At 36.8% G+C, this 24,206-nt stretch overlaps 1 protein-coding gene across 10 annotated transcripts in view; it reads left to right on the top strand.

Annotated features, from left to right (window-relative positions):
- The window catches only part of ERC2 (ELKS/RAB6-interacting/CAST family member 2), a 420,178-nt gene that overhangs the window by 31,924 nt on the left and 364,048 nt on the right, over positions 1 to 24,206 (top strand). The window lies entirely within an intron of this gene.

Here is a 24,206-nt window from a genome sequence, read left to right as displayed (position 1 = left end):
TTGATGTACAGAAACCCTATTGGCAAAGGTTTCATAGCATCTAAGCATATGAATTTAATTCCTGCATTGCTTTTGAGTATGGGTCTCTGCCATCAAATAACTTAGTTTGCCTTTGTCAATCATGAAGAAGTATTTTTATACTTTAGTGACTGAGGCTTTGATTTCTCTGGTGTGAAATACCATACAGCTTTCCATCAGCTCAGGCTGGTTCTCACTTTTTTTAGTTGCTTGGTTTCTTGCTGTGCTGCAAGGGATTTCATGGTTAAATCTTACCAAAACTGAACCCAAATCTGACCTTTAAGACCACTATAAGGTTTTCTAAATAAATATTCTCAGTAATCTTTTGCTAATATTATCCTGTGTTGAAATTTATCTCTTTATAGTAATTGATTACTAAAATACAAACTGGGAGGTTTCATATCAGTAGGACATCAGAACAGTGATTATGCCTAAAGGGATACAGGAAATGCTTTCTTTTTGGTGTATAAGATTCCTTACTGTGAATTTAATTTGCCTTTTATTTTTTTTTTCACTTGTAATTGATGATCTGGAATCTGCAGAGTGATATTCTAGTGTTGAGACTAAATCTTTTCTCTGTTATGCTCTTGGTATGCCTTGACTAACTTTTCAGGTATACCTGAGCATAAGTAGCTTTTCCCTTGATAATATAATTATTATGAATTAAAAAAAATGCACAAATGTCTGGAATAGGTGCTGGCACCTAGCATGTTGTGTCTAACATGGGGATGCCTTTTCACTGCACTTGCAGCATCTCTGATTTTTGATGGTGAGCCCCTGTTTTGTAAGCTGAAATGTGAATATGTTTAAGAATGAGTGACATTATTTGCAATGAAGTGGACCAATGCAATAAGATATTTCTTTTGACACTTGTCAGAGTACCATAGAAGTATGAAAGCACTTTACACAAGTCCATTTATTGAAATCCAGTTTTACATTGACTCTTAGATATCTGTAGTGTTCTTTGCTTCCATTAGATGGTTGGTAGCCTTTGGCAATTCCAGCATCCTTCTTTGTGAGACTAAAAATATCTTGACATACAAAAGTACTTTCAAGACTGACTGCTTCCCCTGTATTGGGAAACTAGCAATCTCAGGGGCTTGGGGTTTTTTTTTTTTTTTTGTTTTTCTTTGATTTCCCCCACCTTGTGTGGCATATCTCTTTTATTTAATAAACTGTTATGAGGTGGAAGAGCTTCTTTTATTGAAACTTCAAAGATTTTCAAATTTTGTGCAAGAATACGTAGTAGTATTTTTCAAAGTTGCATATTTTTTCTGACAACTTTGAATTAATAAACTAAAGAAAAATCTTAAGACTTAAAAATTAAACACTTAGTATTTTCTGGCTGTTAATATGACAGAAAAGGATTAGAAACTTTGTACACCTTCCTAACTATGCACACAGAAATAGAACTTTACACTCAATAAGAATAAACAATGAATTTAGAACAACAGGAGAAACAGAAATTGTCTATATTAATATACTCTGCACCCATCAATAAGATAACTGGAAAACGTAGAACTCTTTTTGAACCACATCCAAAATGTTTTTATAAAAAAACTCACCAACCACTTATAGGGAGAACAAAAGAGGAATTTCTTGGCTGGCTTCATGGAAGAGGCTGAAATAGTAAAGTATTTAAACAAGTTTTTGAGGTTGGTTTTCTTTTTGGTGTGTGGGGTTTTTTTGTTTGCCTTTTTTTTTTTTTTTTTTTACTATTTTGTCAGTGGAGCAATGGGATAATAAGGCATTAGAAGGGAGGAAGTGCCAGAACTGCACTTGTGGGGTTTAGTGTGAACTCAGAAATATCTTCCTTATGTCTTAGGTGTTGTCTTTAGTGCCACATGTACAGGGTGTTTTTTTCCTATGTTTTCAGACTTCACCATAACAATAGTCAGCTGAAATTGTTAAAAGTGTGCTGTATGGATTCCTTAAGGTGGATTAGGTAGGAAGCACTGCAGTTTGTGGGTGAAATTCTGGTTACAAGTGAGGGTGGCACCACATCTCAGAACTAGAGCAGGGATAGCCCGTGGAGGTGGGAGGGATAAGGAAAGAAATTTGATCCTAAGTGCCCAGTTTGTTCCTACAGAGAGATGCCAAGAAAGAATTGTTATCTTGATTAATGCCAACCTCAGGTGTACTGGAGACACAGGCAAACTCTAGGCTTACCTCAGGGGAGTATTAATTAGCACCAGCACACCTACTGTTCTGTCTTGAGAACTTAATTGCTTTAGCCCAGATGAGAACAGTGATTCATAAAGCAGAATTTAATGACTGTATTAGAAAAATGGTTGTGAATAAGACCATAAATTAATCCCTAGAGTAATTCCTTCTATAACGTGAAATAGGGAATGTTTCTGCAAATTTAGTTTTATCTCTCGCATACTAATTAACTTTCTTTATACAAAATATTATTTCGGTTTGATTTATTTTTTAACGTGTACAAAACTGACTTCTTCCAACTTATTAGAGTAATACTAGAACGTACCTTTGAACATTTCATTAGGTGGAGAAAGAAGTGTGTATTTGATGGGTCAAATCCCTTGGTCTCAACTAGTTTTTCTCGGGTGAGGTCATGTCTGCCACTAAGAAATATTATCATGTGAACATTTGTCACCTCCCAGCTGCCAGCTCTGCTGTGCTCTGAGCACCTGGGTGCTTGGCTGGTGCCTCTGGTGGCTGAGACACTGTGGTGGCCAAGGCTGTGGTGGAGGGTGAGGGCCCAGAGCTGGCAGCTGCTGCCAGCCCTGAGCCCTGGAGCGAGTCCAGGCCGGCACAGCAGCAGCTCAGTGTCAGCTCAGGGCTCGTGTCACCTCTGGAGGTGGCTTCACTGGGAGGGCTGGATTTTGTCTGCTTCGTTTTGACATCCTCTGGGTATTGTGGAGCCATGGCAAAAAGAAGGCAGTAGCTTACCAAGAAAATTGGCAGGATATGACCCATCCAGAATAAAAACAGTATTAACTGATTATTTTAAGGTTGCCTTAATTTAAAAATGTTCATAACATGATTGCAGAAATGTTTACTTTGAAAAATTTAATTGAGAAATGAAAGCGTTTCATTAGGTACGCTGTGCTATGTTTCGGCTTCATGCCTATAATTGAATTTACTCTGCCCTGAGACTGTTTATATCCTCCTTACTGTGCACTGAAGTTGGTGGCATAAATACATATATGGTTAAGGGATAATGTGTCTGTCAGCACTGAATGAATATATGGTGAGAGATGAGGGCTATGGAATAAAAATATTGGTGGAATAAGGAATACATGGTAATAAAAGTGAGGATGAATTGAAGAATTGTAAATGTATTTTTTCATAGTTTGTCTTTGGTAAATGCTGCTACTTGTACTTTAATAAAGAAAAAACCCAAATCTAATAGCAGATAGGAGGGTAACTTCTGAGTACATCTGGAACAGGAACATGGTCTTGACACATGAAGGAAGCAAGGATGTATGAGGACCTGTTTTTTTCTTCCTTGAATTGGAGTGAATGTTACCCAAACAATGCCACTTTTGAGATAAGCAATGTATTTTCATATATCTTTTCTTGAGATAGAGAAGAATGTTCTTTTTAAAGTTAGTTTGTGCAAGCTTGTACTTAATGCTTTGAAGGAAGGTTGTGAAAAATGCCTGGGGAAATTGGGAGCAGATCTCGCTAAATTTAGCTATTGAATTCATGCTGTGAAATTCTTTTAAGGTCTTGCAAAATCTCATTCTAAAGTAAAACACAAGTTTTGAAAAAGTGATGCAATACACACTCTATAGCTTTACACTGCTGTATCTTCAGGAGTGTGAAGTAACCAAGAGGAAGAAAGTTGGTAATTGATTGTATTTTGTATATTAGTAATGCCCTGTTTACTTGCTATTAAAATACTGAGAAAGTATGACCTAGCTCTCTTTTTATGAGTGAAAAATAAAACTTTCTGAAATACTATCTGTAAACAACCAATTTTTTTGAGTTTTCCTTTTTATAACTTTCTTTAAATATTCTACTGTGCCCTTTCTACTGGAATCCTGAATCATCCTGTAGAAACAATTTTATACGACTTTGTATTTTCTGATTAGATATTTATAAACACATATATCTTTATACATAAAGGACTTCATACAGCTGGGAAGCATATTGATATTCTGATTAGATATTTATAAACACATATATCTTTATGTATGAAGGACTTTCCATACAGCTGGGAAGCATATTGATATTGTTATGTTGGTGTGTGGGAATATAATAATATTTCAGTTTGGTATAGTGCTAATGGCATAAATCTGGAAAGCTTTTTTTGTCAACAGTCCAATTCATAAAATAATCTACTGAAAGCCATATGTTCTATTGAAATATGAAATATGATATATGATCTGATGTCAGTGTTATCAGTTGGATCAATGAATCTCTAAAAATCCTTTTCCTTCAGTAAATGATGCTGTATTTGCTCAACATGTGCCTGAAACACCTTTCTTCATTAGAATAATTTGCTTTTTTTTTACTATACCCATGCTAACTTTTTATTAAGATGCAGTTATTTTGGCGGCTATGCACAAAGAACAGGGAAGAAAAACAGTAAGAGGCCCTCAGGTTAGAGCTGGAACAATTTATTAATTTATGGTATTTACAGCATACTGTAAAGTGTGTAATAAGAGGAAACTATTCAGACTCTTTAATGGTGAAGCGGCTGGAGAGTTAAAAGCTCCTTTAGCTTCTACTTCACTGTTTATGACCTAATTCATAGATTCATCTTTCCCTGTGACAAAATTGAAATGGAACCTTTTCAAATTCTGGTGCCAGTTTTCAGTGTGCCAAATCCAACTACCTCCAATTCTTTGCTTTCCAGCAAAACTACCATCTGCTTCCCGAAGAAATGGGGAGGCTTGAAGTCCTGCAATTAAAGTTGGCATTTCAGCAATAGTGCTGTATTATTTTTATTGCATGTTTGTTTATTTAACAAAGTGGCATTCAGGTTTGCCAATCAGTGTCCCATTGTGAAGTGTGACTTAAAGCCTGTAGGAATAGACAGCTGCTAAGAAGTATTTAGATTTTCTTGGACAGACTGGAGGCAAATTTTTGACAAATCAAGATTTTTTTGGTTATATTTATTGCGGCATTTTTGGTGCAATGCCAGCACCATCAACTTCCAATATCAGAGTCACAAAAGATTGCTACTTTTGGTTTCTCTCTATATTTTGCCCATATCTTCTCTTTTGAGACACAGGCTATTCTGTATGTATGCAGGTGTAAAAAATTCTCTCCATGATGTTGTACTCCAGGTTACCTTGACTATTTGCATGTTCACTGCTCCCATCTCACCTCCCCTGTTGTGCTTTCATTGCTCTTTCTAGGTCGAGATTTTCTACAGATTACACATTCTTTGCTGCCAGGGTTATTATTTCTTAGGGAGCTTCAAGCTAACAGATCACCCTACAGATAATACCTGTTTTCATCCTCTGTTGTCCCCCTTGTGCCTTTTGCTGGCTCATGCCATGTTCCTGGTTTCAGTTCCTCACCATTCTTTTCTCAGTGCTCCCTCCCAGCTCTTGTCCTGCTTTTTGCCTCACAGATGTTTCCACATGGCTGTTGTGCCTGAGGTTGCCTATTCACTTGGAGAATATGTCTTTGTACAGATTTGTGTGAGTATTAGGGTTTGCTTAAATGAGTTTTAACTATTGTTTGTGCTGGTACCATCTCCTTTCCATTGCCACCACTTCCTCTGTGAATTACAGTGTAGGAGTGTTTGCAAAACCAAACTTCTGGAAGTGAAGGAATGTAAAGTGTTTGGTAATGACTCCTGGTTTCTCATGTCTTAGTTTTGGTTCTGCTATCTTTACATTCCACTGTGCATTTGTAGGAGGAGGGAAGTAGGGAGGAATATCATGTCCCTGGAGTGACAGTGGAGGTGGGCTGTGTTTCATATGCAGCTTAAAAATAATTATTATGAGCCAACAGAAGTGTGTGTAACTGAATGTTGAGAGAAACAGCACGACGCAGAAAGACAAAATATGAAACAGATGTACCATATGTTCCTGTGCACTTGTTTTCTATAATAAAACCATGAGGCATGCAAGAATAAGTGTATACTAAAAAAAAGTAAATTTGATTTCTTTTTTCAAGGCTTGGGGAAAGCCCCAAATATATATTTGATTCATTCAGAGGAACTACCTTTAGCATAGTGTTTACTGTATTGTAATCACTGACCATGGGGTTTTTTTTCCCTTTTTTCTGTGTGGTTTTTTTTGGGAATTGGAAAGACCTGAAATGGCCTCAAATGCCCTCAAAAGCTGGTATAAATAGTATTTTTGTAAGAGGGAGCAGACTTTGAGGTGCAGAATTTAGCCAATGTACATGTATCCTGCACTCATACTTTCCCTAGGTTTTCTTGGGGATATAATGGAGTTTAGAAGGCCTGTATGGCTTTTATGCACTGGAAAGTGCATAGATGTGCTAAGACTTCCCTGTTGTTTGTGGCAGCCTCCAATTATTTTACCATAGCTAAGGATAGAAAATGGTTGTGAATGTTACTTTTAAGGTTTACATGTAGGAATTACTTGAATTACAGAGTATATTTATTGGTAAAGTATTTTGTCACCTCCTACCTGGAATTAAAAAAAAAGAAATTAGTAGTTTAGTATTTATTGCCAGTTGATCCACTGGTGAGAAACGAATGCAGTATGGATTTCTGTGGAAATTTCTGAGGTCTCTGAGTTTGTCTGAAAATAAGAATATTTGTGAAATCTTCAGGACATTTTCTACCTATAAAAGCAAGGAAATGTCCACAGCTTTCCCTCTACAGCCCCAAAGATCCTAGAAAGCTTCACAGAAAAGAGAATTTAGTCTTGAGTTATTCTATAGAGTTTAGCCCTTTGTGTATTAGAAATTGCAAATATATTGAATTAGCAGATTAGAAATGTGTTAAATAATGTCATCAGCATAATGACTTTTCTTGTTCTGTCTTAATTTTATGATCTGTGTCACAGTAATTTGTGAAGCACCCACATTACTTTTATGCATGAGTAAAATAACTTGTTCAATACATGCCTTCCAGTTTCATATATGCAAGATATTGCACTTCAGTAATTTTTACTGAAATAGTATTAAAAGAGCTTCATTTACTGTTCATATTGTAGCCGCAGGTGAATATCCCAATGTGCAGTGATCTTGAAATTCATGCAGTGTTTTGCTCGATGAAGAGAACTTCCGTCTGAAATTAAATAGAAATAATGTGAAACATGTGCAAAGTACCTGTAAAAAAGGGCTAGTAGGATTGGTTCCACTGTAACTCTAGGAATTTCCTGTATAACTAAGTTCAATTCTGTGAAATCTTGTGTTTGAATAAGGGCACAAAACCTTATTCGCATGGGCAAAACTTGATACCCATCGATGGTCCATGTTCTTTGTGGTGTTTTCAATGCAGTTTTTCTGTATAAGTTGATTCTATGCTAAAAGGAATAATTCACCTTTAGATTTTTGAACATAAGGAATTTGCATTATACAGTTATTGTAGGTGTTCTGTAGTACCTTTAGGTCAGAGATAATTTTATACAAAGCAAGTAAAAAGGAGCTCATCTCTTTTGTTAAGAGCGTTTACCAAAGTGTGGAGTTAAAGGCTCTGCATTGAATAGACTAAAATGCCATTTTTTGGTATGTATGTTTTAATGGGTAAAAATGAGGCTATTAGAGAAAACCCCTTAGGAGTTATCCCCTTAGGAGTAGCAAGAGGTCCTTAATTTGTTATCTAAGGAGGTCTGAATTTTGATGTACTTAAAAGATTTCCATTATATGCATTTTTTAAACATGCACACTTTCCACTGTGTAGCTTCTGTGCTGACTGACACAATAAAATAGAAAATTGAAAAATCCCAAGCTTTATAATAATGATTTAATTTCTTATATTGCATCTGGACCAGTTTTTGAGAACAGCTGAGACTTCTGCTTTGATTCTTGATTTATTTTTTGGGCTCTTGTGCTTTTTGATCTGTATTGGGAGACCAAATACTTTTGTAGCCAGGGATAAAACTTTGTGATGGCTTCTCTTGCTAGTTCCTATTATCACCTAACAATGAGCTGGACCTATGCATTCCCAGTTCATCTAAGGTTACTGGTATTTCAGTTCTTCCAGTTATTTAAACTGTTAATTGCTAGGTTAGCAACTGAGACCCATCATCTAGGAAGGTTTTGGGGGTTTTTACTTTTCTTTTATTTTCTTTTTTTTTTATTTGTAAGACATTCACTAAATCCTTCAATTACCATCTTTTCTGTAAAATACAGCACTCAGCTTGTGTTTGAACTGCAGTCATACTCTACCTCTCCCTGGAAGTTTAAAAGATGAATTACCTGTGGTAGACCTGCTTTGTATTCCAAACCCCTCCCTTAATAACAGCAGGGTGCTCACATCATAAATAATGACATCATCAATGACCAGTGACATCATCCAGGCAAATACATCAGTCTGTGTTCCAGACATTCTTTCATCCTGCTGCTCTCAACCAGGGAATCAGTCTCCAAATCGAGGGAAGAAGTGCCAGAAGGACACCTCCATCTGGAAGCATGCCCACAGTGAACCTAAATTAATTGTTGGCAAACCTAGAGCAGACACTCTTGTTCCCAGGCAGGTTGTGGTAACTCACTGCACAAAAGCTGTTCAAACACTGATGATTGTTGATCTCTCAAATATCTATCAAATACAGGCATAATATCAAAACTGCCACATAGATTCATTACAGGATATTTTAGGAGATGATGCATTTGTGTTTAGTAAAGGCAACAGTTTATTAGGGACAGCACAAGTATTGAGGTTTACCATCTGATCAGGACTAGTCTCACCTTTTTAGACAAAACTTCTTTTAAGTGGGTGCCATTTACTTTGGAAAGCACTCAAAATCCAAAGCACCATAAAGTACTAGAAATCCATCAAGTACTGGAAATGGTTCCATTTTAGCATATAGGTTTGTATTAAGAAAGTAAAATAGCGTTCAGAGGGATGAAGACGTCAAAAAGGTTGTAAAGTTTAAAATCAAAAGTCTAAAAGTGCTTCCTTTTCCCATAACTTAAGTAAGCGCATTTACTTTCTTTTGTATGTCATGAAAATTTTGATGTTACTGCTTTCCAGACTAAGAGCCAGGAAAACCATCAATATGCTGAGAAGTCTAATTAGCTGAAGCTATTGCAAATACTTGCATTATTTCTGCTGAAATGAAATTTGAATTCTGGCTGGTGGAAGTATGCTACATTTGGGTATTATTTATAACTGTCTACAGTGCATAGATTTATTTATTGAATGGTTTTATCAGATGCTTGCATTGAATCAGGCTGCAGGACAAAAATGTATCTGTACATCAGTAATAACAGCCTGCTGGTATTTTGTCTCATACAATTGAATGTAATACAATGAAAACTGTGCATACTTTCTTTTGTTGGCAGGTATGTAGTTATCAATCTTTTGCTGTTGGGATAACTTCCAGCACAGTTTCATTTTGAAGAGAAGATTTAGTATGGAAGAGTATACAAATGAAGTTGCACAATAAGGCTGAGTAGAGATGCTCAATTATTAGGATTTATTCTGAAACTCTCAGTTAGACTTAGCACATTTAGCTAAAGAGAGGTCTTACACCAGGTCCTTGGGGTCTTGTCAGGTTACCCAAGTAAGAAATTATTGACCTCTTTGCTCTGAACTTGCAAAGACTCTAGCATTTTCATTCTAGATATTATTAGGGAAAGAGGTGATAAAAGATTATACAGAACAAAATAATAATGTAAGTCTATTTGATTACAAAGGCAATTAAATGTTTAATTTCCTTTGTTTTCTGAAGTGCCTGGAGCCATTTTCTCTTCTATTTAGAGATAGTTAAAAATAAATGATCCAGCTGGCTGAAAGCTTTTCACTTGGCAGGTAAACAGTATTACTCTCCAAGGAGGTCAGGATATTTTGCATTTCATCATTCCTGGAATTTGTTATTTATGGTCCAGCTTGATTAAGCCTCCTGTGGCACTGGAAGAAAAGGAAGCACACCTCTTAAAACAAGAAAATTGCTACTGACTAATTGAAATTTAGGACAATACAAATGTAATTTATATTTACTCCCTTTCTAATACTATTTTTACTTAACAATACAGAGAATCACAGAACATTTACTTAGAAATATACATTGATTATTTTATTATTTAATTGGCAATTTTCTTGCTTGTGGTTTAAGCCCAGCTGGCACCTGAGCCCCACACACCCACTTCCCTGGGAGAGTATTAGAAGGGTGAAAGTGAGATACAAATAAAAAAGAAATAAAGAGGAGAAATACATAAGGAAGTAAAGCAAAGCAAGCTAGATGGACCCCTCCAAACACTTTTACTTGAAGGTTATTTTTCCTTCTCTTTGAAACTGAAGAGAACTGAAGAGCCCTACAGTGATTACAGCATCTCCTGTTACCCTTTCCAGGGGAATTTTTTGACTGGTGGATTATGTGGGTATCCCCCTCCATTTTTGTCTGAGAAATACCTGAGGAGCAGCAAGTTCTCCCCATGCAAGCACAAGGAATCAGCACAGATTACTGTGTGACATGTTGGCAGCTTCTGTGATCTGGTGAACTGAGAGATGAAAAGGAATAGGGCTAATCCCAATACATGTTTAAATTTTACTGCAACTAACATGCTTTTTTATATATAAATGTGCATACAAGTAAAAAATATGGGGTTTGGAATGGACAGCCTTTATCTTTTAAAGTAATCAATTAGAAAAAGTGCTTGAGATAATTTAGATTTTGGTTTGTCGATAAATATTTATGATGAGCGGAGGAAAATGGGATGGTTATTCACATTACCATATTCAGATACTTGATTCTTATTGAATATGGATAACACTCAGGATTTCTACAGGCTCTGTGTATCAAAGGAAAAAAAATCCTCTAATCCTCTCTAAAAAGTATAATATGTTTTACTAAGGTTTTTGGCAGTAGAAATGGCAGAGTGCTATTTTAAGGTACACTTTTCAATAAAAGCTTTTTTGCTCCAAGTTTCAGAGTACAAGTGGCCTAGACTTCTTTCTCTTAATAGATAAAATTCAATATCTAGGACTGAACTTGTGTTTCCAATACAACTGAGAATATTAAAGAGAGGGTCAAAGTAACAAATGAGTCATGGAGCTGATCAAGGTTGTTCCAGTAAAAGACAGCTGGGAGAGGCAAAAAATCCCCAGTGAGTACCTTTGACATGGCTTGAATAGACTGAATGTGCTGGGTTTTTTGTTAGAAGTGATAGCAAGTGGTTCATTATTCAACTGAATTTTGAATTAGGAGTAAAGTTTTATTAAATAAAAAGTATGAAATAGGCCTTTGAGCTAAGGCTGGCTGCTTCACTGTTGCAAACATCAGTGAGGTCACTATGTCCTGTTTGTGAGCACAATTGCAGTTTTAGTGTTGTAGTCTTTCTTTTCATCTTTGGGTTTTCTTTTTTAATAAGGTAAGTGATAATACAGAGGAATCGAAGCAGGAAGAGAAGGGGAAAAAGTTGTAGAATTCATATCCTGTGTTGTCTGAGATAATGGTTTAAGACTTGACAAAAGGTGACTGTTCCATTGACCACCTGTTTGCTTCTCTCATCATGTAACACCTCTGTATGAGATACAAAAAATGATCATAGGAATAAAAAAACCCTGTAATGCAGTTTTTACTGCTACCATTCTGGCAAGTGTTCTTGTTAGGGATAAAAGGTAGTGTAATGCCTTTGAAGTTCTATTTTATTCTCATTTCTAGGATTTCTAATCTCTTTTGTGAACTCCATGATCACACTTTTTGATGTCTAGTTCTCTTCTCCTCAGTGTCTTTGAACACAGTTTGGCTGTTATGCTTTTTGTACCTCTGCCTCATTGGTGACAGTTCCACACCACTGAGTGTGGCATCATTCCTTGGAGAAAAGGCCTTAATTATTTTTCTTCTTGTGTAGAAATAATTTTTAATAAATGTGCTAGGGGTGGCTCCCTGTTGTTGTTAGCAACTGTATCTTCCCACTGTAGAGTAAATTTGAAGTAAGTAAATTATCCTGTGATCATCAATCCACTTATTTCACCAGCAAGTTGATCTACAGGCTGCAAGTAAGAATGTCTGCTCTGGAGCACTAAGGAAGAGTGTTGTGTTTAATGCCAATTTCTCTGTGCATCTCTAACAAAATGTCTCTTGATTGGAGTGATGCTAATGTTTAATTAACAGACTCTTCTGTCTGACATATTTTGAATGTAAGGTTATACACAAGCTTGGCTTCTTGGGCTAATAGATCTGACTGTGAAGATGCTAGATAATACTGAATAAAAATCTGATTTCTCCCCTTTTCAGTTGAAAAAATGAATTCAGTTTTATTCATAAGTGTAATTACATTTAATAGCTTAAGCAGACTTCTAAATTAATTTATAATAGCTGACATAAGTTCTCATTTATGGTGGATTGTATCCTCTATAAGAACTTCCTTTGCATGGGGCTTTCTCATTTGCTGAGTAGCATACAGGTTTGATCTAGAGAATTCTGGGACAGATTTTACACCCGAAGGAGCATCTTGCAGTACTGTTTACCTCAGAGGTGATCTAAGTGCATTTGCTTCTTTATAGATTGAGTGAGAAAGCAAACTGGAAATTATGGGAGCTGTAGCATGTGAAGTAGTAGTGAGCAATTCCCCTGCAACTAATCCTTTACTGCTACAAATGATCTCATCTGTACAGCATTAGAGTGTTTCAGAGCAGGATCTTTTCCAATTCTTAGTGCTTAGATGGCCCTGAATTAGAGAACAATAATTCAATATGTTATTACCTTTGGAAGCAGTGCAGTTTGGAATATCATCAATATTACTTTTTCTGTGCAATTAGTGTGTATCAAACAGTTCAAAAAAGTGGAATATGCTGTATCTGTTACTATGAATGTGGTGTGAAAAGAACACCTTGTAGAGTGATGATTCCCTTGTTTGTTAGAGGAAGAATGTCAAATGGAGGGGTTGGAATCGGCTCTTCAATTTGAAGAGGATTTGATGCAAGAATACGAAGGACTGGTGACAGCAATAGCTGGACTAAGAGAAGGCATTAGGAAGAGTAGTTTGAAGTGTGGGAAAACAAAGTAACAATTACAAAGATCATATTGCCTGTCACACTCATCCTTCAGTGGTAGTGCTCTCATTGCCATACAGGCTCTCAGGTTTGGAGGGGGAGCATTTGTATTTTCCAACAGCTTTGCTCTTAAGGATCAACAAATAGTGGCCAGAGCAAGAATGCAATGATGCTTTGTTTCCCTTAGTCCTTATGTACAAATGTTAATTCCATGACCTTTACACTGAAATTCATTCACCTTTATCTAATTTTTAAATATTGTCTTCAGTTTACCATATTATTATTTAAGTAACTTGTGCTGTAAAGTGTGCTTTTTGCTAGTACTCTCCTAAAATTCTAGGATGGAATCTGAATGGTGTCCACCAATAGAATTATTTATCTTACAATAATTAGGAGAGATAAGAACATTAATGAACAGTGGTGTACTGATCCTAGGTAGTTTGCCTTCTGAGAGATTAAGTGCAACAATGTGTGATTATGCTGGTTAATCTTAAGTTTTTCCTGAAAGTCAGGATACAGATGATAATCAGTGTGGTGAAACAGAACTGAGGAAACACTGAAATGCTTTTCTTGAGAAACACCTCTAGGAACAGCTGTCTCACCAAATGATTGTCAGTGCTCTTTGAGCACCTGTAGAGCAGACAGCAAAACTTGTGAATCTTTGTGACCCACAGAGTAAGCATAGTAAAGGATCATGGAGATTTCCAAGTCAAATATAAGATGCACCTGAGCATGAATTGACAAGTAGAAAGATATAACTTCATATAACTTTTTACAAAGAAAAGAGCCCATATGTTTTATTCAATTATTGACAGAAAGTGACATTAGCTGAGCAGGATGCATGGAGTGTTTTGGATGACAACAGCAGTATTGATTCTATACTCTCACTTCCTTTTATACAGAATAGAACAAATCCTCTCTGGTCATACAGTGCAAAAACTGGGGATTAAGGCAGGATATGTTGAAAGGGATATTCAATCTGATCACAAATCTGTACTTAAATTGCAATGAGTTTACATGATATAGCCAACAGATGTGTAAGCATGTGATGTGCAGAAAAAGAAAACCCTGGCAGTTACGACTAAATAAACATTTTGTACTTCAAGGTGGCTCTAAAATCCCTTACCCATCCCTGGATCTTGTGGTGTCTTATCCTTAATGTGGGGTGATGGAGAGAAAATCGGTAATAGTGGTCTGCTTGTGGAACTTAGCATTATTTTTTTGTGTGAGTGCAATGCTTGGGGCACAGAGCAGATAATCAAATTGCTTTATTTGCTCTTACCTTAATAATTGCATTCTTTTGTGTTTGGTTGAGCCGTAGTGGCAGAGATTTAATAGCTCCTTTCTTCTTAATACCTGTAAAAATTGAATATTTTTGCAGCATGCTTACTTAAAGCAGTGTGAAAAATGAGGAAAAAACCAATAGACTGTTGGAAGAAAAGCAGATAGTGCTAACAATTTAAAATTCAGCACTGTGGAATGCATTTGGCCTGAAATGACCCCAGTACCTGTTTATTTAATTGAAGTTGGCAACAAAGGGCCTCCTGAAGGCTTCTGGATACTTTGGGAGTTTGAAGACCACTAAACATTAGCCCAGCATATGGGTACACTAGTATTTCAGTAATTAAGGTTATGCAGTACACTTAGGGTGAAAAAACTGCACCCACATTCAAGGAAAGGGTGAGGGATAACAAGATCAAGTACTTTAAAATGGAATATTGACTGCATATGTGTACGAGGTTGTATCTGACTGTTGGTGCTTGCAGTGCCCACAGGGCCTGGAGTGAGGACTACCTGACCTGTGGGCTGTCACCAGGGCAAGGAAATCAGAACTACATCAGAAACATCGGTTCTGAACTTGGAACAAAGAGCCAAGAGTGGAACAAAGAGTTCAACATAATTTCTTGTCAAGTGCTGACAGGAAGTCAATGTATACACTGGATGTGTGTGTGTATATTTATACACGTATGTGGTATATGTGTTTGTGCCCCCCCCACTACCGCTGCTGAATTTTGAGGGGGAAATTACAATCTCTCCTAAAATATCTGATTCAGGCTGTTATTTTCATTTTTCTATCCTGCGATTCCTAATCTGTACGTAGTGTTATTTATTTATGCCGTGAACGTGGCCATAGTCTATTTATTTATGCCATGAACGTGGCCATAGTCTCTTTATTTATGCTATGAATGTGACCATAGTCTATTTATTTATGATATGTGCGTGGCCGTGGCCTGTTTCCCATGTCACATGCTTGGCCGTACCCTGTTTTCCATGTCACATGCGTGGCCGTAGCCTGTTTTCCATGTCACATGCGTGGCCGTACCCTGTTTCCCATGTCACGTACATGGCCGTAGCCTGTTTCCCATGTCACGTGCGTGGCCGTAGCCTGTTTCCCATGTCACGTGCGTGGCCGTACCCTGTTTTCCATGTCGTGTGCGTGGCCGTGTCCGCGCTCCGCCCGGGATTTTGGCGGCTGGGGATTTGGTGCCACCTTGTGGGGACACTCCAGAGCTGCAGATTTTTTATGGGATTGTCCTGGGTTCCTTCAGGCCGTGAAGAGACTCCTACGAAATCTGACAAGAATAAATCCAGATCTAACAAAGTTCTCCCAACTTGTGAGAACATAGATTTGTTAACTGCGGAGGATCTTTTTGAGCCCTGATGGTTTCTTTCCTGCATTTCTTCAGTTAAAGCAGGATGAAATGTCTTCCCAGATGGTCATCCCTGCTTTGTGATGCATCATTTGTCACTGTTGGATCTAACAACTCTGTTTTGAGTGGAGCCACTGAAATCCCTATATTGATTTTTTTTTTCATTTTCCTTTATCGTCAGAACACATAGTTCTAAGGCTCCTTTTCAGATTGTTTCAATGGGAAATGATTATGTATTATGGTTGATCAACTCACAGTACTATTCCTAGTAGTGAAAAAGAATTGAAAGCTGAAGAGTGCTCTTTTGCGTATTTTGCTGATTAAAATAGGCCAGGGGGAGGTTGAAATTGGATCTTGTATTTCTGGCTTACTAAAAGCTGTGCTTGAAATTGTCATGTGAATAATTTATATTCATATGATTTTTCTAGTGGCTGCATTTAAAAATATATAGTTAGAAAGTTACAAAATGGAAAGGTAGCAAGGGTAAGAAGGTCAGCACAAATATTAAAATGTCCATATCCACAACTTTCAGTGATCTGCATTTGTCTCTTCTGTCAATGGAGACTTCCTGTATAGAAACTTCAAGCCCCCAGTTCACATGTGAATTAAACATCAAGGTTGGCAATACAGTGCTGAGGTTTTGTCTGGTCTTCTAACTTTTTTCCTGTCTTTCAATATAGTGTAAAATAATAACCAAAATCTCCACTGGACAGACTGGCAGGCTCTCTGTCTGTTGGAATTCCCTGTATTGCTTCTTAGATATGACATATAAAATGTGAACTTTTACAGTGTGTCAGGTATTAAAGTCCTCTGAAAAACAAGCATATACTGCATATTATGTGAATAATTGTTTTTGTTTTTGGACATCATTTAGTATTTTGTGGCTTGCTGTTTACTGACTATAGCAATCATTTCTGTTCTGATCTGTTAGGAATTTTTATAATTGGAAACACTATTTGGGCACCTCTGTAGTTTTCCTTTATCTGCATTTCTCTTTGGTAGCTTCAGCAGAACCTGCACTTTGTCCACAAAAATCTCCTTCCTCAGATTTTGTTTTATTTCTTTCATGAAAGAAGTGGGATGTTTCATTAGAGGCAGGCTGCATAATGGGAAAATAGAACCCAGTTCACATTTTTTTATAATCAGGGAAAAGGATTCATTTAATTTTCCTTTTTTATTCAAGGTAATAGTGAGTTCTCTGCCAGAAGGAGAAACTCTATAGCAAAAGTTTAAGCAGATAAAGGGAGGGTCTGAAGATCAAATACCACCAGTTTTTCAGTGTTTGAAATGTGACCTTGTTTGCTCTCACTGCTTTCCTTTTGTAAGCAATTTCTTGACTTGGTGCCTAAAAAAAATTCCTTTAATGTACGCCGACCTCCGTTTTTGAGAAATAAGAAAGTAATAGGCCTGTTTAGCATCCAAGATTTTTGCTATGCTATTATTTTGACTGAATCAGCAGGCTGCACAGTACATACTACTGTCCAAAAAGAAAGAGGCAAGTACTTGCCAAATATTTTTGTTGATTATTAGTTTTTTTTTTTTTTTTAAATCTGGCACTTGGAAACAAGAAATTCTTAACTGTCTGTTCTTCATTAACTGCATTTTGCATGATGGTTCACACTTAACTGGTGTTAAAGAACGTAATCCCATGGATATGAAAGTAAGAAGGCAAATATTCCCAGGTTTTTGGACAGGTGCATTTCAGCTGTACATGACCATGGAAGCAGGAATAGAGCTCAGTTCCCTGTGACAAATGCAGATCTTAATTCACACATAATCCTGCTTCTAAATTAAGTACTCTCATTATGTCCATTTTGGTTTAATTTCTTGGCCCACTCTGATTGTTGCTAAATCTAATTTCTCCTCTGGCCCCAAACCAGCAGTGAGGAACGCTGATCTTATGGCATTCTACTACTGTTTAAAAAATCCCCAAATGATTATGTAGTCCCTAGAGTTTTCTGAGAGGGTAAATCGCCCTCCAATACATCAGTAATCTATTCTGGAATCTGACGGGCAAGTGCTCAGTCTATTGCTGGTCCACTGGGGACATTTGTGATCTCACTCTTTCAGGGGAGCTCTGCATTTTTTTTTTCTTTAAAAATGCCAAAAATATCCCCACAAAACAAAAATATGCTCTTAGTTTCTCCTAACATTTGATTAATCAATTCCCATGTTGATAAAAAATATGTAACTAGTTTTATGGGGTGAAAATGGACTAAAACCCTGTGGCTTGGTGGGGCTGAGACAAATAATATTTTACCAGTTTTTCAGTCACTTTAGTTACCTGTTTGTGACTTGCTGACTGAATACAGATATGGTTGTTTCTGTACTGGGCATTGAATACAGAATATCCCATGAATTATAACAAAATAGAAATATAATACTATTTGATAAAAAGCTTGACGTCTTTATGCTGGGGAAAAAAAATCTTTATATGTGGAGAGTTGAACACATATTATTAGGGATAATTATTTTAATATCTTATTTTAATAATTTATTATTAAAATTATCAGCAATAATTTTTAAGTAAAACAGAAACGAAATTTCAGTCTGTAATAAATACACAGTGCAATGTTTTGTTAGTGAACAACACTTATTCAGTTTTAAGAATTTTTTCCATGTTTTGAGAGCTTTGTGTATGTCAGCAAATATGTTGTCTAAATAGAACCCATTGAAAACCCTTGATCATGTACTGTTACCTTCTGAAAGCCTGTGATTATTACTTTAGGGGTATATTTGTGTTTCCTCACAGGAAAGCTTTAACAGCAGAGAAGGCAATCTCAAAAACAAAGGCTTCCACAAAGTACCAGACAGTGCATCAGCAGAATGGAAACCTTGCTGTTCCTCTAGATAAAAGGCAGAGGAGATAACTGGAAGTCTATTTCATGAGAAACAGAGAGCTGGCAATGATGTGCTCCTGTGCTTTTTGTTTCTCTTTTCCTCTTGTATCTATTTGTTACCAGTGGGGTTTGTGGGCGAGATCCATGGGGGAGTGGAATGTTCTTTTTTATTTGGATGAGGCTTTGAGTGTTTTCTCACTTTCCTGGGCTTGTGCTGGTGATGGGAAACTCAGACCATGTTTCTGTTCAGTGATTGCAGTTACTCCTGGGATTAGCTGTAGGACAGGGATTCTGCTCATCTTTGGTAAACAATGGGCGGTCAGAATACAAATCACAAGTATTGATTATGTGGAGCCAAGGCCATGAGGGATGTTTTGTGTGGGGAGGGTAAAGGTTTATCATCCCAAATGATTTAAAAGCTTCCTTGGGGAACCTTAAGTGCTTCAGTCCTGAAAAAAGGAGAAACTTTTTATGCAGGCAATAAAAGAGTATCAGAGGAACTGGAGTTCATGAGGGGATGGAGGATTTCCCACAGTACATAGTTACTTTATCTGTTGAGAATAGTTTTAAAACATAAATGCCTAAGATTTATCTTTGAGTATCCAGGACTTCTAAACCGTGCATTGTTCTTAGCTGGGTAGTTAATGTTGCAGACAGAACTATTGGGAAACAAATAATAATCTGCTTTTCTTAAACTGACATTGATTTCCAGGCCTTGTTAAAAAGTATTTTATTTTTTCCCCCTGTAAGTTGTAAGAAGTAATCTGCAAGCAGATTCTTCCACATGTGTTCATATTGGTCAAAATACTTGTTACTGATGATTTTTCAGTCAACTAATATACTATTTAATGACTCTGGACCTACTAACAGTATTTCTCCATAGGGAAGAGGTGAAAAAAAGGAGGCCAGTGTTGTTGTAGAAGCATAATTGAACTGCTTGACAGTTGTAATGATAAGGATCACCGAAATACAAACCCCTGCATTTTGCTATGATATTGATGACAAAGGTTTTAATTAAACCTCTTTTTACTAACTAATGAAACTGATTCCCCCCCACCCCCAACATCTTTGCAGAATAATCTGCAATAATCTTTGCAGATTATTTCTCTCAATTCTGTTTGACTTGTTACATTTCTAAAAGTCCCTTCCTCTTGACCTTCTGGTTCTTGTGATTCTAAGCTACAAGATTTGGCTCATCAACATCTCTCAGCCTGTACAGCAAAAAAAGGAATTAGGAAAGAAATACATTTCCAGGTTGTTCCGTAAAAAAGAGGTACAAAACTGCTCTGAATTTTCAGTACTAAAGCTTTTTAGCCTGTATGGGGATGCATTTATGTTCAATGACCTCAAGTCTTTATGCAATATTTGTTTTTTTGCCAAAATACTTAGGTGAGATGACCTAGAGAAGCTGACTGAATAGTAGTGAAGACTGATACTTCAGATTAAATATGTCAGCATTGCCCTGTCAGATTCCAGAATAGATTACTGATGTATTGGAGGGCGATTTACCCTCTCAGAAAACTCTAGGGACTACATAATCATTTGGGGATTTTTTAAAAACTGTAGTAGAATGCCATAGGATCAGCATTCTTCACTGCTGGTTTGGAGCCTGAGGAGAAATTAGATTTAGCGATGATCAGAGTGGGCCAAGAAATTAAAACAAAATGGACATAATGAGAGTATTTAATTTAGAAGCAGGATTATGTGTGAATTAAGATCTGCATTTGTCACAGGGAACTGAGCTCTGTTCCTGAACTGAGCTCTATTCCATGGGAAAAAAAAAAAATTAAATGTATATGACCAGATTCCTTTTTTTAACTTGCAAAGCAGGATGAGGGGCAAGCTTAGGGGAGTGATAGAGCATCCTGGTGGGCACTTGATTAGTAGTGGAGGAGGAGAGGGAGGAAAGGTTTGAACAAGAAACTGAAGGAGGGGGTGTTCTTTATTACAGTGTTTGTCTTCTGGAGCAGTTGTACTGAAGCCCTACTGGCCAGGAAGTGCCTGGGTATGGGCTGCTCAAGGGACATAGAGAGTGAATCTTTGCTTCTGTGTATGGCCTTTGCTTTTGTTTTATTTAACTGCCTTTACTTGACCCATGAGTTTTATTTCATCTTCTTCCCCTCCTGCCCCCAGCCCTGCTGAGGAGGGAGTGATAGGGTGGCTTGGTGGAGTCCTGGCCTCCAGCCAAGCTCAGCCCACCACATCTGTGTTAAGAAATGCAGATTTCAGTGTGTGTGACAAGATTCCTTATCAAACTTGCAAGGCACGCTTGTAAGGGCAAGCTTTGTAGAACTTGACAAGACACAAAATTTAAAGGCATAAACAAAGAAAAAGTAAGCAAAGTCAGACAAGATTTCTCTCTTTTCGAATATGTGGTTATATCAGCAAACAGTGTTATGCAAAAGCTCTCTCACATCTCACGCTCAGAATTTTTAATGCTAAAGATTCGTGTGTGGTCAGAATCTCTTGCTATTCCTCCCAAATTAGATCTGTCTTCTCCTTCCAACTCTTTCTGTCAGTCCTGTCTTACTCAGGCAAAATTCTAGTCGCCTAGAATTTTTTTGGGTTTTTTGGATACCAGATTTATGAACTATAATAGGCAGATGAGGAAATGCATGACAGAATTAATTTCTTAATTTATGGTAATGAAGAAAATGTCTTCAATTCCCTTTTTTTTCTTTAAAGAAGAAAATTGGGATTTGCATGTTTTTCTTTAACAATACTTAGTTACAAATATTTGCAAGTGTAATGCTTGTACTTATTTCAGTAGCACAACTAAATTTAACATATAAATTGATCTTGATGCAGTTCATAAGAAAGCTTTTAGGCTGTTTCCTTTCAATGACAGAGCCTCATACTGTGGAGAATGAAAATAAAATGCTAATAGATTATGGAATAAATAAGGAAGCTTGATGTTAGAGAATGAGAGTATGGTTGACAGGATAATTTGCTGTTTTATTTGAGGTGCATTCAGGTATAGCTTTCTATAGCATACAATTACATAGGATGATTTTTTTTTGCACAGTCTTCTGTATAATTTTATATTTGCCACTGCCAAGAGACTAGACTATGTCAACTGATTCAGCCCTGCCAATTCTCTGTTTACTGGGGTGGGAAAGAAACAGGAGAATCAGGAGCTAAAATCCAGTGGACTTGGGTTCTTGAACGTGTTCTTTGCTTTTGGTGGCAGTGTGATGGTGCAAAGCATGAGAAGCTGTCTGCTTCTGTAGGTGGACCAGCAATTTTAAATCAGCAAGTCTCCTTGTGAATTCATTCCTCCCTACTGTTCACCACATCTGTGGCTTTGGGATGCCCTGGAAGTGTTAATGTGACCCAAAGCACACTGAGGCAGGAGAGTTCTCAGCAGGCAATTCTTTTGGGTGTAGTTCGTTGGTGTAGACTAGAGGAACTTCCTTGTGTAGAACATGAATTGAAGTCTGTGAAGAGCCATTAGCTAATCTTCCTTTTATAGTTTTGTTTCAGTTTATGGGGCAATTCACAGTTCCATGGATTGCTTCTTGGAGCTGGGCTGTGGAAAAGGATTGAAAAAGTTCTGAGGAAACTCTTTATATATTGTCAAGAAATTGGCATGGAAATATTTCTGGTCAACTGGTCCATTTTTAATAGAAATTATAAAAAATCTGATAAATGTTACAGAACTCTACAGAATTTTTTTTTAAAAAGTGTCTGTAATGATAGCCATGTGACAGATATTCACAGCACTCCTACATTCCTTCCCCTGCAGTTAATTATACAATTTCTTTCCACCCTCACAACATTTGTTCTTTCCTTTCCTTAGCAAGCTGCAGATAGAAAAATCTGTGCCAGCGGAATTCTAAATCTGGTCCACCATGTTCTAAGTCTTGAAGGTGTACAAAAATGGATTCTTTTATGTCGAAGTAGCAGTAGTCTGCCACAGTTGAGGCTGTTAGCTTTAAGATAATCACAGAGAAGCAGCCAGAATTACTGTCATGCTTAGTGACAGCCGTGGGTCTGGGTGGAGCCTAAGGAGAGCATGCACAGGCTGTTGGGGGCAGAAAAGGAACTTGTCTCATTTCTCTTAACCAGAATGGTTGTTTGAATTCTGATTTCTAATTATTTTTGTGTTAATCTAACAATTTTTGGTTTTTAGAGCTTACATTCAGAATATTTGTGTGTTAGCAGTGTGTATGTCAAGTTTACTTTCATTTGTGGGTTAGAATGGTATTTTAGAATTAGTTTTCTTTTGCACAGCTAGATTTTTATAGACATATCAACATCTGATATATAGGGACTACTTTGGAATAAACATTCATTTGTAAATTGTAGCATGAAGTAATAAATATTGTCTGATTTGACATTAGGAGGATGTATCTTAAATCATTATTCAGACCAGGGAAATAATTTTGACTATTTCTGGGGTTCTGGTAGTTACTGAATATGCTGTTGCTTAGTTGTAGCAGAGTAGTACAGAGAAGGTTCTTGGTCAGGTGTGAGAAGTAGGACAGTGAAATAATTTTGGAAGCCAAAAGGTGTAGTTAGTCTTGGGGTCACAAACAGTTGGCACATTAGTAGATTCAAAGTGGGGAAGTTTCTACATCTAAAGGATTTTAAAGTATACTGGAGTTTTTAAGCTTATTATAGCTAATTTAAAAAATGGTGAGATTAAGAAAAGATAAGGGTTGCCATTAAATGAGTGGCTCACATGTGTATGCTCTCAGCTGAGTGTGTGCCTAGTAAGATGCAGCTACCAAGAGAATTAAGATCTGGACATACATTAAAATAGTGCTTATTTAATGATGAAACAGATTCAGTGTCTTAATGAATTCTATCACTGGCAATACTTATTTTCCATTTGAAATAACTGATAAAAAACATTTCAAAAGGTTGGTTTCTCAAGATTAAGAATTTTTCATTTAGTTTAAATAATTGCAAAAACTCAACAGATTAATGTGTCCTTGTGTAAAACATCAAGGTAGTATCAAATAAAATGAAGTTTTATCGTTAGTTTGGTGTCTGTGTTGTTGCTGTTTTGGGTTTTATTTGGTCTGGTTTCTGTTGTTTTGTTTTTTAGAATGTGGAGTAGCAGAACATCAATTAAATCTAAAAGGTGTGATGACATGCATTTAAGTCCCCTAATTCCTTCAGTTTAATGTCTTAGTACAGACTGTGAGCCTGTTCAGGAATTCATATTTCTAAAAGCTCACTATGTTGTGTAGGCAATGAGTAAAGGGAAGAAAACAAGAAGAAAAACAAATTGTCATATGAGGATACAATCTGAAATAAACATCATAAGCCATAGAAATTTAGGCTAATTATCTGTACTCTAACCTTAACTTGGCAAAATCCACTTTGATTTTGACTTGCATTGAGTAAGGAGTGCAAGACAGTCCTCTGGAACAGAGACAGATCCCTGTACTCAGATGTAGTATAAATATTTTAGGACAAGTTAGTGTTCTGAAAAACGTAAAAGTGTAAAAGACCAGCAATGTCCAATAGGAATGTTGTAATTTATCATGGGACTGATTATTTCAAATATGCTTTTCTTTGTCACCTCTAGTGAGTGAAGTCTGTCTATGTTTATGTATTTGAGTAAAGTGACTTTGTTGTTGCCTTTCTGTATAACTCAATAAAATTATTTTTTTCTGTTGAATA

This window comes from Passer montanus, unplaced genomic scaffold (genome assembly GCF_014805655.1).
Source record: "Passer montanus isolate IOZ18808 unplaced genomic scaffold, ASM1480565v1 scaffold9, whole genome shotgun sequence".
NCBI classification, from domain to species: Eukaryota; Metazoa; Chordata; class Aves; order Passeriformes; family Passeridae; genus Passer; species Passer montanus.
Note: the sequence above shows the minus strand (reverse complement) of the source record. Positions and strands in the feature narration are given on the sequence as shown.